Below are 15,377 nucleotides of genomic sequence, written 5' to 3'. Positions count from 1 at the left end.
CATTTGTGTAAACCACGGCTTCGCCACAGGAACAGGCTTCACTATCCCATCTAATACGTTTTCAGGCTCAGCAAATGATGCAGCTGCTAGCTGCCATAAATGGACTGGTCACACCACAAACTGCAGCTACTTCGGTGCCTCTGACGCCACCGCCTGTACCGACGCCATCACCGACGGCGCCGCTTTTTCGTGCCTTCAACCCTGACGTTGAAAGTGGGCCAGAATACATCACACAACTCGAGGCACACTTCGCAGCTTACAACATACCAGGTACAGAGCGGCTTACTTTTTTCAATGTCAACGCGGGTTTTGTGTTGTACTGTGTGCTCGTGAAACTGTTTCCCACCACCTCCCACTTTCGTGATAGTGTAAATGTGGTAGCTGCACGCTACAAATTCTTTCGCATCCAGCGTGGCTCTACTCGGTCGAATAAAGCTTGGATAGCGGGCCTTCAGAGACTAACTTCTGATTGTGTCTTCCCTGCCTCATGTGGACGCTCATATGCGGATGAAATTATTAGAGGCGCTATTGCGCAGAATGTAGCGGATCACATTGCAGGAAGTAGACTTCTAGACAGACAAGATACATTAGACATGGCTACTTCCACGTTCTCCCGGGTGTGTGTACTCTTAGCGCGGCACAACACGTGCCCTCCCACCCGCCAGCACGGCCAGCCACGCCGCGCCACTCGCGCGTAAGTATACAAATTTCAAACCAGGCACCCACTAAGAAACTGAAATCATGGCCGAACTGCTTTCGTGCCCACCCACGGGACAGTTGCCAATCCCGCCAAGCACTGTGTTACTTTTGTAATAAGAAAGGACATGTGCAAGCTGTGTGTATTAAGAGAAACTCTAATTCACCAACTGTCTCCCGTTCGCGTGACTCACGTGGGCGTCACCGCAACGGCAACCGCCATAATCATGATTCACATCAGCCTATGGATGTTAATGCCATTTATTCAAAGCCTTCTGCTTCACATGCTTCGACAGATCGTCGTGTGAATCTAGTTTTGCCATACACTTCCTGTCGCATTCAGCGCTATGCGAGGAAACTTTTTGTTGCTGCTCATTAGTGTTCGTTCTGTTCGCATGCAGCTGGACACTGGTGCGTCAGTTTCTCTACTGAACAAATCGACGTATGAGTTACATTACTCACTCCCGCTTCATCGTTCACATTCTACGGTGGCTGCACTTACTGGACAGGAAATCTCAGTGCTTGGCGTGTGTAGTTTGCTAGGCACATATGGTGCCACGACTCGTTCAGTGTCTTTCCGTGTGCTCTGCTCTAGTGATGCTACGAGAATTTTTGGCATGCACGCATTTGAACTTTTAGGCCTCGCTATTCAGGAAAATGTACTTTGCATCAACGCTATTGACCATGCAGACAATGTTGCCGCACTATACGATGATTTTGCTGAACTCTTTTCTGATGGTCTAGGTTTTGCCACAGATTTTTCAGCCCATGTTGCAGTTAAAGGCAATGAAATGCCTATTTTGCGGGATGGACGCCCGGTACTGCACGCCCTGCGCGACGCCGTAGCTTCTGAACTTAAGCATTTGCAAGACATTGGTCTCATTGAACCTGTTTCTGCTTCGCCATGGGCTACGCCTATAGTGTGCCTGAAGAAACCAAACGGTCGTCTCCGTATTTGTGCTGTCTTTAAGTCTACAGTAAACCTCCAGACAGTGGTAGTTACGTTTCCCTTACTGCGTGCTGATGACATTTTTGATAAGCTTGATGCGGGAAAATTATTTTCCACGATTGACTTGCGGGACACATACTTTCAGATTCCGCTCGACGAACAGTCGCAGCGCTATTTTGTGATCAACACCCACAGTGGATTGTTCAAATTTCGCCGCCTTCCGTTCGTTTGTGCTTCAGCTCTAGCTGTTTTTCGGTCTTATTTGCAGCAGTTGTGGACCACTGCCCTGGTTGCTCAAATTATCTGGACGATATAGTGGTATCAGGTTGCATCCCTGACGAACATTTGCAGAATTTGCGTGCCTTATTTATTGTACTTTTGCAGGCAGGACTAAAGTGTATTAGGGGTAAGTGCAGTTGTTTTCAAACTCAGATTCAGTATTTAGAACATATGATTAACGAACAGGGTATCCACCCCTCGCCCTCACATCTCAGTGCAATTAGAGACTTGCCAGCACCCAGGTACTTGAAAGAACTTCAGTCTGTGTTGGGCAAAATTTCATATTATATTCGGTTTGTACCAAATGCAGCGGAGATTGCAGCGCCTTTGCATCGCCTTCGGCGTAGGAACGTTCCTTTTGTTTGGTCTTCGGAATGTGACGCTGTTTTCCTCAAGCTCAAATCTACTTTATTGAGCGATCGCTATTTGATTCCTTTCGATCCCTCCAAACCAGTTGTTTTGGCTGTCGATGCATCTTGTCACAGCATCAGAGCAGTTCTCACACACCGCATTAAATTTGTCGAACGCCCGATAGCTTTTGCGTCTAAGTTGCTCAATTGTGCCAAGCAAAACTATTCTCAAATCGAGAAAGAAGCTTTAGCTATTGTCTATGGTGTGACAAAGTTTCATGATTTTTTGTACGGTCGCAAGTTCTATTTGGTCACCGACCATAAGCCTTTGACGTCGTTGTTCCTCCCGTCAAAGCCAGTTCCGGACCATACTGCACAAAAGTTGCAACGTTGGTCTTTGTTTTTCTCTAACTGCACTTACGAAATTTAGTTTCCGTCCACAGTCTAGCATGGCGATGCTGATGCTTTGTCTCGTCTGCCTATCGGTCCTGACGAAGTGTTTGATTCTTCCGAATTGTCATGCATGTTTATTGATTCACAAGATAAGGAATTAGCTGATGGTTTTGCAGTGTATTTTCGACGCATTGCTTCCGCGCCAGCCACCTATGCTTCTTTGCAGATTCTTTTGCAGTATATTCATACTCAATGGCCTCCAACTGCTATGCAGGTTCGTGATCCACTTTGTAGGTAGACTGTTTAGGTTTTCTTATTGGTAACGCCACGTAGCGCTCTGTATGAAAAATCACTGGCTGTGCTGTGTGCGGTCTGTGGCTAGTTTGCATTGTTGTCTGCCATTGTAGTATTGGGCAGATGGATGTGAACAGCGCGTAGCGTTGAGCAGTTGGAGGTGAACTGCCAGCAGTGGTGGATGTGGGGAGAGAGATGGCGGAGTTTTGAAATTTGCAAGACTGGATGTCATGAACTATAGTTTGCAGCTCCTTTATGGCTGCTTCGTGATTCTGTAATGCATTTTCATGACGCGAAAAAATAGGTTTGAAATGCTCACAAATTTGTGTTTTTACGTCGTTAAAGACGTTTTGACATTTCGATTCAATGTTATGTAACTCAGTAGTTAAATCTTCACGTGTTTGTTCAAGTGTAGTGTCTAACTTCCGAAGATTTTGTTCCATTGTGTCTAACTGTTGCTGTGTTTGTCTCTGGTGTTGTTCAATTGTGTCTAACTTTTGAAGATTTTGTCCCATTTGTTTCTCATTTTGTTCAAGCGTTGTGTCTAACTTTTGTAGCCTTTGTCCCATTTGTTGTATTAATTGTAACAACAATGCACTAGTGTCTGAAACATGTTCCTCAGTCCTTTTCGGCAGCGAATTTGCACCGGCAACATTCACATTATGACAAGCAGAAAATGTGTCTTGATTTATTTGAGAAAACGGTGAGGACGCAAAACCTGAATGTACAGAATTTGCAAGATTGTGTCCTGTCATTTCGGAACCCTGAAGCGAGCTGTTGCCGACCGATCGATCGATAATGCTTTCCTGTTCACTAATTGTTTCACTACCTACACCATTATTTGCAGCCCGCTCCATTTCCCTATGCACAATAACCAAATTACTACTTTGAACATTAGTTAATTCATTACATTGTGGCGCTAACACACTGCTTTCGTCTTCACTGTCATTTCTCAGTTTACTTTGGAGCCTAGTATTACGTTTTTCACACCCCGTTATTGTCACAGTATTTCACACGACAACACAGAAAAACACAATTTGAAGAGTAAAAATAAGAGAACACATTAACATAGCACTGAAAATAATATCTAGTTAGTTGCAAGCGCAGCTGCGAAATACTTGGTGCAAATTTACATGCATGCCACACGTGTTTTACTGTACAACAATGAAAGACCGCAACTACAAAGGAGATTCTCTCTACAATTACGCGCTAGCAATAAACAAAATATACACTAATTACACAAACTACAAGAAAAAATCAGAAGATTCCAGTGAGGTATCCTCGGCTAAGGGTCGACATATGAAACGTCCCCTTCGAAAAATTATACATGACTGTGTTTAAACTGACACACTATATTTTTAGCGCAACGGAATCTGACTTTCAAAAATCCCTACAAAAGAATGGCCCTGACTAACATTAACCTATACCTTTCACAAATCACTTACCTCACCAAAAATCTTCGTTACTCGAACTACTGCAATACAGCGAGCGCCACTACTGCCAGCTAAATAAAAGATTCGAACTACTGCAGGCACTAACTACTAATAGGCATAGTTAGCAAATGAAAGATTTTGATGGAGAACAAACAATGTATTTACCTTACTAGTGTTCAAAAGTCATAATATATATAGCAGTTCATGACATCCAGTCTTACAAATTTCAAAACTCCGCCATCTCTCTCCCCACATCCACCACTGCTGGCGGCTCACCTCCAATTGCTCAACGCTACGCGCTGTTCACATCCATCTGCCCAACACTACAATGGCAGACAACAATGCAAACTAGCCACAGACCGCACACAGCACAGCCAGTGATTTTTCATACAGAGCGCTACGTGGCGTTACCAATAAGAAAACCTAAACAGCCTATTTACAACTTGTTCGACGTTACTTTGCGCAAAGTCACAAATTGTCTATACACCACGGCGTTATCTTGTTACGAACTGACAATGATCAGTCTTGTGTGGTTGTACCCCATTCGTTGCAGTCGGAAATTCTCCACTTGCTGCACGCTGGTCACTGAGGTATAGTGCGGATGAAGCAATTAGCGCGTCGTCACTGCACTTGGGTTGGGATTGATAAACATATTGAGAATTTGCTTGCTAACTGTCGCTCTTGCGTGGAGCATCAATCTGCTCACCGCCAGCGCTTCTTTGAGTGGCCGACTCCTACTGCGCCTAGGCAGCGCGTTCATATTGGTTTTGCGGGTCATTTCTGGGACACCCGGTGGTTGATAGTCATTGATGCGTACAGCAACTTTCCTTTTGTTGTACCTGTATCGTCTACTACTTCTGCCAGTAGTATTCGGGCTTTGACGTCTATTTTCTACACTGAGGGCTTTCCTGAAGTTATTGTCTCCGTCAGTGGCCCCCAATTCGTATCGTCAGAGTTTGAAGCGTCCTGGGCTGCTAATGGCATTCGCCATCTGACCTCAGCCCTGTTCCACCCCCAGTCAAAGGCAAGGCTGATCGCTTAGTGCGTATGTTTAAGTCGCAGATAAGCAATTTGCGCGCCACACACTGTCACAAGCGCACGCTCTGGACTTTCCTTGCTTCATATTGCTCGCAGCCGCTTGGCACCCGTTCCTCAGCGGAATTGCTACACGGCCACGCCCATCAGTCGCTCCTGCAGCTATTGCACCCGCTGCCGCGCGCTCCCGCTGCTTCGCCTCGTTGTGGCTTGGCGTCGCATGGTTTAGTGTTCTATCGCATTTTCTCTGGCAGGCAGTGCTGGGAGCAGGGACGCATCCTTCGAAAGTTTGGCCGCGCCTTATTTGTCATTTCTGGTCCCTACAGCACTGACAAGCGACACCGCAATCAGATCCGTTTGTGACGTCCTCGGTTTTCTGCTGTTGGTTGTTTTCTGGCAGAATTGGAGGCTTCACGGATTCCGCCGCCTCAGCCCACTACTCCACCGACGGTGCCTCCGCTGCTCGCGCCCCCGCCGCGTTCGCACCTGCCGTCGTCGCCGTCGCCGCTGTCGGTCCAGTCACCTGCACCGGACGGACGCCTCTCGCCGTCGCCACGTCAACACCCCCGGCCGTCTCTGTCACCACCGCCGCCGCCGCCGCCGCCGCGTACCTCCACGCTGTCGGAACCGATGGACGCTGAGGCTGCAGTCACGCCGCCGCCGCCGTGGCCCATTGAGGTCGTTGCTCTGCCTCCTCATCCGAGCATACCCTGTGGTGGTGCGCGGTCTAGGCAGGTTTTCCACGGGGCGTTTCCCTCGCCCCCTCGCGAGCAATTCGGGGTCGCGGGCGGACAGCACGCCCCGGCAGTTACGCTGCCTGCTGCGCCCCCCTGTTTCCCTCCACCCGCCGTCGGAAGACCTACTCAACGACGGTGTGTCGTTTCAGGGGGGAGGGATGTAGTGTCGATAGCTACGATACCATGGCGTAGGTGAAACTTCTTAAGTTGGTATTACAACAGACACCGACGACAACGCCCTTTAGCTAGTGCTGTAGAGGTCTACGTGCTCCGTGACAGATTCTGCCCATTTTGATCAAGAGCAGACGGCCAGAAGGCTTTGATTGCTATTGAGACTATGTACAACATATGATGGGTCTAAGGCATCACATCTCAGTGAAAAGTTATGTATTAAGTTAATATTGTGATATACAAAAACCATTTGTAAGAACAGTACCGAGAGATTTTCATCTTTCCCTGCTCCTACTCACTTCCTTCATCTGGCCAACATATCACTTTACAGGAGCATACCCACGTGCTGCCTTCCAGGTGGGACACAGAAGTGATATTGGCATAGCTGTTGCAAAAGACTTTGTTAGTGAGCCAGCTCGGAACCGATCAAACACCATTACGTCAGATGCAGCAATGCCACTGGCAGATTCCCATATTGTGCTCCAGGAAAGGGGCTGGCACTGCCATAACGAAGACAAAAATGGTTCAAATGACACTGAGCACTATAGGACTAAACTTCTGAGGTCATCAGTCCCCTAGAACTTAGAACTACTTAAACCTAACTAACCTAAGGACATCACACACATCCATGCCCGAGACATGATTCGAACCTGTGACCGTAGCGGTCGCGCGGTTCTAGACTGAAGCGCCTAGAACCGCTCGGCCATTCTGGCCAGCCATAACGACGACACAGCAGAAAGGCGTTTGTCGGCCAGTTACTACACATCCAACCAACAGACTTCTTATGGTCTACATGGCTCCGAGCTGTGATTTGCAGAGCAAGAACGCTCTGTCCCAACATAAATTACAATTATATTCAGTCAAAGGTGTCTCAGTCTGGTAGCTACTATTTACGAGGAGAGGTGTAAACCGCTCCTCGAGGCGACATGATGCTACAAGCAGCCACCACGGGATTTGGCCTCCACCAACTGTGGGCCCCTGCTTCTGGTTTTAAGATCAGTGCTGTGGCTTAGCGTCTTCCAGCCAGTGGACCACCTTCAGGCCAACTACCAGGTGCAAAGAGCCCTCTGCCATAGAAGGCAGTCGCTTGAGACCATGGCCACCTGTTGCGTCAGTTCCTTAACACTCCTGTCTTCAGCACACGTTATGGGGGATGTTGCACCACAAAATGTTCGAGTTTGTTCTTCAGTAAAAAGTATGACTAATAGTGAAGTATTTATGAGCAGCCATCTATTATCATCCTGACAACAGTCCACCACCTCAACTCAGACCTCCACACGTACATCTACATCTACATGGATACTCTGCAAATCACATTTAAGTGCCTGGCAGAGGGTTCATCGAATCACCTTCACAATTCTCTATTATTCCAATCTCGTATAGCGGGTTGAAAGAATGAACACCTATATCTTTCCGTACGAGCTCTGGTTTCCCTTATATTATCGTGTTGTCTTTTTTCCCTATGTTGGTTGGTGTCAAGAAAATGTTTTCCCATTCGGAGGAGAGAGTTGGTAATTGAAATTTCGTGAGAAGATTGCATCACAACGAAAAACGCCTTTCTTTTAATGATTTCCAGCCCAAACCCTGTATCATTTCTGTAACACTCTCTCCCATATTTCTTGATAATTCAAAACGTGCTGCTTTCCTTGAACTTTTTCAATGTACTCCGTCAGTCCTATCTGGTAAGGATACCACACTGTGCAGCGGTATTCTAAAAGAGGACAGACAAGCGTAGTATCCGCTCGTAGCGTAGTGTCCTCCTTAGTAGCTTTGTTACATTTTTTAAGTGTCCTGCCAATAAAACGCAGCCTTTCCTTAGCCTTCCCCACAACAATATCTATGTGCTCTTTCCGATTAAAGTTGTTCGTAATTGTAATACCTAGGTATTTATTTCAATATACGGCTTTTAGATTAGACTGATTTGTCGTGTAACCGAAGTTTAAAGAGTTCCTTTTAGCACTCATGTGAATGAACTCACACTTTTCGTTGTTTAGGGTCAACTGCCACAATTCGCACCATTCAGATATTTTTTCTAAATCGTTTTGGATTTTGTTTTGATGTTCTGATGGCTTTATTAGTCGATAAACTACAGTGTCATCTGCAAACAACCGAAGACGGCAGCTCCGATTGTCTCCCAAATCGTTTATATAGATAACGAACAGCAGAGGGCCTATAACACTACATTGGGGAACGCCTCAAATCCCTTCTGTATTACTCGATGACTCTCCGTCAGTTACTACGAACTGAGACCTCTCTGACAGGAAATCGCAAATCCAGTCACATAACTGAGGCGATATTCCACAAGTACGCAACTTCCCTACGAGCAGCTTATGTGGTACGGTGTCAAAAGCTTTCCGGATATCCAGGAATACGGAATCGATCTGAAATCCCTTGTCAATATCACTCAGCACTTCGTGTGAATAAAGAGCTAGTTGTGTTTCACAGGAACGATGTTTCCAAAACCAGTGTTGACTGTGTGTCAATAGACCGTTTCCTTCGAGGTAATTCACAATTTTCTAACACAATATATATAGTAAAATCATGCTGCATATCGACGTTGACGATATGGGCCTGTAATTTAGTGCATTACTCCTACTACCTTTCTTGAATATTGGTTGCTTTTATTAAGTGATTTGAGTTGCTTCACTACTTCGAGGATATTTACTTCTACGTTACTCATGATGGCAGCTGTTCTCAATTCGAAATTTGGGATATTTACTTCGTCTTCTTTTGTGAAAGCATTTCGGAAGGCTGTGTTAGTAACTCTGCTTTGGCAGCACTGTCTTCGATAGTAACTCCACTCTTATCGCGCAGAGAAGGCATTGATTGTTTCTTGCCGCTAACTTACTTCACATACGACCAGAATCTTTTTGGATTTTCTGCCAGGTTTCGAGACAAAGTTTCGTTGTCGAAACTGTTATAGGCTTCTCGCATTGAACTCCGCGCTAAATTTCGAGCTCCTGTGAAGGATCGCCAATCGTGGGGATTTTGCGTCTGTTTAAATTTGGCATGTTTGTTTGGTTGTTCGTGCAACAGTGTTCTAACCCGTTTTGTATACCAAGGAGGATCAGCTCCGTTGTTTGTTTGTTTATTTGCTATAAATCTCTCAATTGCTGACGATACTATTTCTTTGAATTCAAGCCACATCTGGCCTACACTTATGTTATTAATTTAGAATGCGTGGAGATTGTCTCTCAGGTAGGCGTCAAGTGAATTTCAATCTGCTTTTTTGAATAGGTATATTTTTCTGCCTTTTTTCACGATTTGGGGATTACAATATTCAGTCTCACTACGACCACCCTGTGTAATCCTTATATCGGTATTGATGCTCGTTATTAACTCAATATTATTTGTTGCTAAAGGGTAAAGTGTGTTTTCACAACCGTTTACTATTCGCGTGGGCTCATGAACTAACTGCTCCAAATAATTTTCGAGAATGCGTTTAGCAAAATTTCGGATGATATTTTATGCGTTCTTCCGGAATTAAACATATATTTTCGCCAACATATCGAGGGTAAATTAGTCACCACCAACTATTATCGTATGAATCGGGTACGTGTTTGAAATCAAACTCAAGTTTTCTTTGAACCTCTCAGCAACTGTGTCATCTGAACTGGGAGGCCAGTAAAAGGATCCCATTACTATTTTATTCCGTTTGCCAACAATGACCTCTGCCCAGACTAACTCACAGGAAGTATCTACTTCAATTTCGCGACAAGTTAAACTACTTCTGAGAATCTTTTCGGAACACCGTTAGGTTCAAAACCGGCTCTGAGATATATGGGACTTAACATCAGAGGTTATCAGTCCCCTAGAACTTAGAACTACATAAACCTAACTAACCTTAGGACATCACACACACACATGACCGAGGCAGAATTTGAACCTGCGACAGTAGTGGTCTCACAGTTCCAGACTGAAATGCCTACAACGACTCGGCCACCGCGGGCAGCACACCGTTAGGTCCATCGCAAAAATTTTGGCTGAGCTTATATACGACTTTAGCCAGATTTTAGTGCCTATAACGATTTGAGAATCAGTGCTTTCTATCAGCGCTTGAAGCTGTGGTACTTTCCCAACACAGCTACGACTATTTACAACTGTTATACCAATGGTTCCTGTATCTATGTTCTTCCTATGTTCAGCTCTGTACCAGAGGTCCGCAATCGGTCCTGTCGACTATACTGCAAACGGTGAGCTCTGCTTTCATATTGCAAGAAAGACTGGCAGCCTTTACCACTTCTGTTAGCTGCTAGAAACCAGAGAGAATCTCTTCTGATCGCAAGTGGTACCGACGTGAGCAACCACCTGCAGTTGGCTCCACCCTTTGCTCTTCGTGGCATCCGGGACGACCGTTTCTACATCTGGAATGATTCCACCCGGTATGCACACGGAATGTACATTGGTTTTCTTACCCTCCTTGTCAGCAAGGCCTTAAGGGGCCCCTTAATGCGCCTAACGTTGGAGTTTCCAACTACCAATAATCCCACTTACTGCGATTTCCCGGATCTTGCAGGCTGAGTGGTATCCTCTGAAACAGGACAGGTGACAGCATCCGGCTCAGCAACAGCGTCTGCCACAGACAGCACCTGGAACCAGACAAACCGGGAAGGCCTTACGTGCGGCCTCTTTGGAAGTCTTCTGCCGCATGCTTCGCCCTGGTTCAAATGGTTCAAATGGCTCTGAGCACTATGGGACTTAACTACTGAGGTCATCAGTCCCCGAGAACTTAGAACTTCTTAAACCTAACTAACCTACGGACATCACACACATCCATGCCCGAGGCAGGATTCGAACCTGCGACCGTAGCGGTCACGCGGTTCCAAACTGACGCGCTTAGAACCGCACGGCCACACCGGCCGGCGCTTCGCCCTGGGGCGACCTCTACATTTTGATGTTAGAAGTGTGTGTCACCACTAAATTTCAGTGACAGAGGAACATTACCAGCCACCCTACCTGGAGACGATGACTCTCGACTACCTGAGGGTTGCAGTTTCGTCGACACACGGCATCAGTATGCAGTGGGCCGGCCGAGTCGCCTAGCGGCTCTGGGCGGTTCAGTCTGGAGCCGCGCGACCGCTATGGTTGCAGTTTCGAATCCTGCCTCGGGCATGGATGTGTGTGATATCCGTAGGTTAGTTAGGTTAAAGTAGTTCTAAGTTCTAGGGGACTGATGACCTCAGAAGTTAAGTGCCATAGTGCTCAGAGCCTTTTGAAGCCGAGTATGCAGTGGGTAAGTGCACTAACTGTTTTATTTTACCCCCTGCGAGTATCATGTCGAGCCAGTGCACCTTTTAGCAGCTTGCAAGGTCTGTTTTCATGTGTGACATGTGTCAAGTAAACCCAGACTGTGTTCTGTGGTTGTGTAAATATGAACGTTATTTTTCCCTGTCATCAATGTGTGTGGCTCAATGTCTGGAATGATATAAGGTGTTAACCATGCGTTGCCTCTTCGGAGGGGATGATGAGTTTTGCTTAGAAGTCGGAATTTTGTGGTAGTTTACGCCGTTTTGAATGGGGAATGTATTTCATTTCGTTAATAAATCTGGTTCACAACGATTAAGCAAGGAACGTTGTGGTCATGTGTAGATGCTGAAACGGAGAAGTTAAGTTACGGTAAGTGTTAGAAGGGAATTAGAATAAGTGTCCTTGTCGTCGTACTGTTTTGTTCTCCTCGTTTGTTGTTTGCGTAATTAGTGAGGTATACCCTGGCGGAGAGCTTGCGAATTTCTGCAGCCTGGACCAGATGTGCAGTGAAGTGCATGTGCCGATGATCTTTGTGTCTTGCACAGCGCAACTGCCAACAGTAATTTTGCTGTAGATACTTTGGAGGTTGCACAGAAAGCTATCAGTAAGGCTGATTCTAACGCAGATGTTGCGGGTACTGAAATGGTACAGACACATTTAGTACTTCCGAAGGCAGCAGATTCGGCAACATCTGTGATAGCCCTGCCTCCGCAGAACGTGGGAGGAGAAGAAAGATAAAATGTGTTTATAAGCTTAATGATCGGGTCGACAAGGCGTCTGCCAGTGGATCAGGAGATTAACGAAAGTGACAACACTTGCAGTGTAATGCGTGATGCAGTCGAAGGCTGCTGATGAATCCAAGGGCTAGACTTTCCCATCATGCATCATGCCGAAACTGACTTTCGATGACACGCGGTGGAACTCAGGGGTATAATGTTCAAGCTGGGGGAAGCTGTCACCAGTGAAATACTGCTGCAAGGTTCGTTTATCGTGATAGGACAAATGAGGGCAAAATCACTAATGCTTAATTTGCATGATCTAGTGCCGCAAAGCACTGGGAAGCTGCTTTAGGTGACCGAAGGTGCTGCTAACTTATACGATTCTGCACTTCGGCTATGGGTAGGGAATCGTTATTGGCTACGCTGTGGTCAGTGTTTGAGAGCACTTCTCCAGTCAATACTCACGTTGAGACGTTATCTGAATTCCGTCCTTGTGGCTGGGAGTTTGCGTTTCTTGTCTGTAGAATACAGAGAGGGGAAGATATTATTAGATTATACTAGTCAGAGGTCCGCCTTCTGTCGTTCTAGTGTTTGAATAAGTTTTTTATTTTGTGGCTAGAGTTCTTCCATCGTCGCAGACGTATACGAGAACCATCTCTCCGACGCACGGGACGCAGTACATTCGGTGATATTGCTAATTGCTTCGGCTTATTGCTGCTAAAAAGCTGAACAGCTGTTATCACATAAGTTTCATTTCTACTGAGGCACACAACTGTCGATCATCTTTGAAAGTTGTGTCTTCTAGTGTTTGGGACGTAGATGATATCAGTCATCTCGCGTTATTTATTTTAGATCGCGTAGCCATAAAAAGCGGCAGATTTGGGCAGTTGATCAATAATATTAGTCAGGAAATTGTATTATATAAAGGGGTTTTAATCTACAGTAATTGTATAAGCAGAAAAAACATTAATAATTAATACTTACCAGTTCCCTTAATCATTCATTTATTTTTATGTTGTAATTTATATGTTAAAGAGCAAGAAACAGAAAATAATATCACCGTTAAGACATCCTAAGATCTGCTTCAGGTGGTAGTCAGACAGGGCCAAATCTTTACTTTCGCGATCAGTATTTTCCATTGCGCACATTCTGTTTTATACCCGCCTGGAGCAGCATCTCGGAAACCATACAAATACCTTCCAGTAATACTTCCTAACACTTAAATTTATATTCGATATTACGAAATCCCTCTTTCTCATTAACACTTTTCTTGCTATAGTCATTCTTCATTTTATATCCTGTTGTGCGTAATATAAACGAAATAGGTATATTTTTGTGTTGGTCATATATTACGCCCCTTTTTGTTGTACACGTTATTTAAAATCCGTTGGTACTGCTAGGTTTAATTCGAATTCATTCCATTGCCTTTCATTTAGTTCCATTGGGGATTATATTATTATCCCTTTCCAGGGCAATATCTATTCCATTCAACTGTTATTCTAAGTGCCCGCATCTCGTGGTCGTGCGGTAGCGTTCTCGCTTCCCACGCCCGGGTTCCCGGGTTCGATTCCCGGCGGGGTCAGGGATTTTCTCTGCCTCGTGATGGCTGGGTGTTGTGTGATGTCCTTAGGTTAGTTAGGTTTAAGTAGTTCTAAGTTCTAGGGGACTGATGACCATAGATGTTGAGTCCCATAGTGCTCAGAGCCATTTTTGTTATTCTAAGTTCTTTGCTGTCTCTGATAGAATTGCAGTGTCACCGATAATCTTCCAAATGTCTATTGCTTCTGCCTGATATTTAATTCTGTTTACAAATTTATCCTTGTATACTTTACTGCTTGTTCGGTGTAAATGTTGAATTACATCGAGTGTAGGCTACCTGAATGTCTGACTCCCATCTTCTCATTGCACAACTAGAAATCCACCGGATGGAGTAGCAGAATTTATGTGCTTCAAAAAAATCTTTTTTTGATGGGGTGGGGCTCTGAAATACATGTCCAGTCTAATTACTTCTCTCTTCTTTTTGTCGCAGGACAGCAAAATTGATAGTTCAGCACATACACGGTAAAAATTCAAACTTTAATTTAGGACAGCATGGATTGCTAAGAATTTACAGGTTACCAGTTGTGGAGGAACATGTAGGAATAAGCATCTCTCGTACTTCAGAAAATTAAATGTAATTTTTGTAACTTCCAGAACAGCAGAGTACATTGAGATAACTATTTCTAGATCGAAAGGTAAGCCACTTCCATTCGAACCCACTAGCGAGAACAAAGAGAAAAGACGGTTGGAGACGCAGTAAAGGATAATGTCGTTAGAGTGTTTTCTGGGATTGGAGAAGTATATCCTGTCCTGACTTTACGCCATTTATCTTCAGATATCATTTTTAAATGACGAATTGTCGCCAGAGGAAAGTTGCTACCTCACAGCATCTCTGGACAAATAGCTTTACATCTAAGAATAATTTGAGGCGTTAATGTAAAAGTCCGATTTCAGAAACTTCTCTGTCCCGGAGGCCTGAGTCAAATGCTTTAACATTCTCATTGTCCATGTCAACAGAAGGTGCAGTGTATGTGATTTCCCCATTTCTAATTCCTTGGACGCCGCTTTGAAGAACTACGAAAACCCTTACGTTTTAAGAGCTATAAAAGAAACGATTGCGTATAAGAATTACAGTAATCGAATAGCATACATACCGTGAAAAGTTCATTCATCAGAGTGATATCAGTACCTTCATTTCGAGCTATTTCTCCCTTCTCAGAGAGCTTCTTGCACAAAGACATTCTAACATTGTCAGCTGTTTATTCCAGGGAGTATCGTTAGAATGGCTCAGTGATCTATCAAGAGCGGGAAGGTTGAAGGAAGATAGAGAGTGTAAAGAAAATAGTGATCACCTACCACTTACCAGCAGGTAGTCAGCTCAGTATTGTCAATTGAAATTAACTGAGCAGTGCTTGTTGATTCCTGTTGTGATTTCCTTTTACTCCAGGTTTGTGTTCGAGAAAACCCCAAAGTTAGAGATGTGGCACCAATGTTATTTTCATGAGGCACGTGCATAACGCGGTCGGTCTATCGAA

This window comes from Schistocerca serialis, chromosome 3, assembly GCF_023864345.2.
Source record: "Schistocerca serialis cubense isolate TAMUIC-IGC-003099 chromosome 3, iqSchSeri2.2, whole genome shotgun sequence".
Taxonomy (NCBI): Eukaryota; Metazoa; Arthropoda; class Insecta; order Orthoptera; family Acrididae; genus Schistocerca; species Schistocerca serialis.
Note: the sequence above shows the minus strand (reverse complement) of the source record.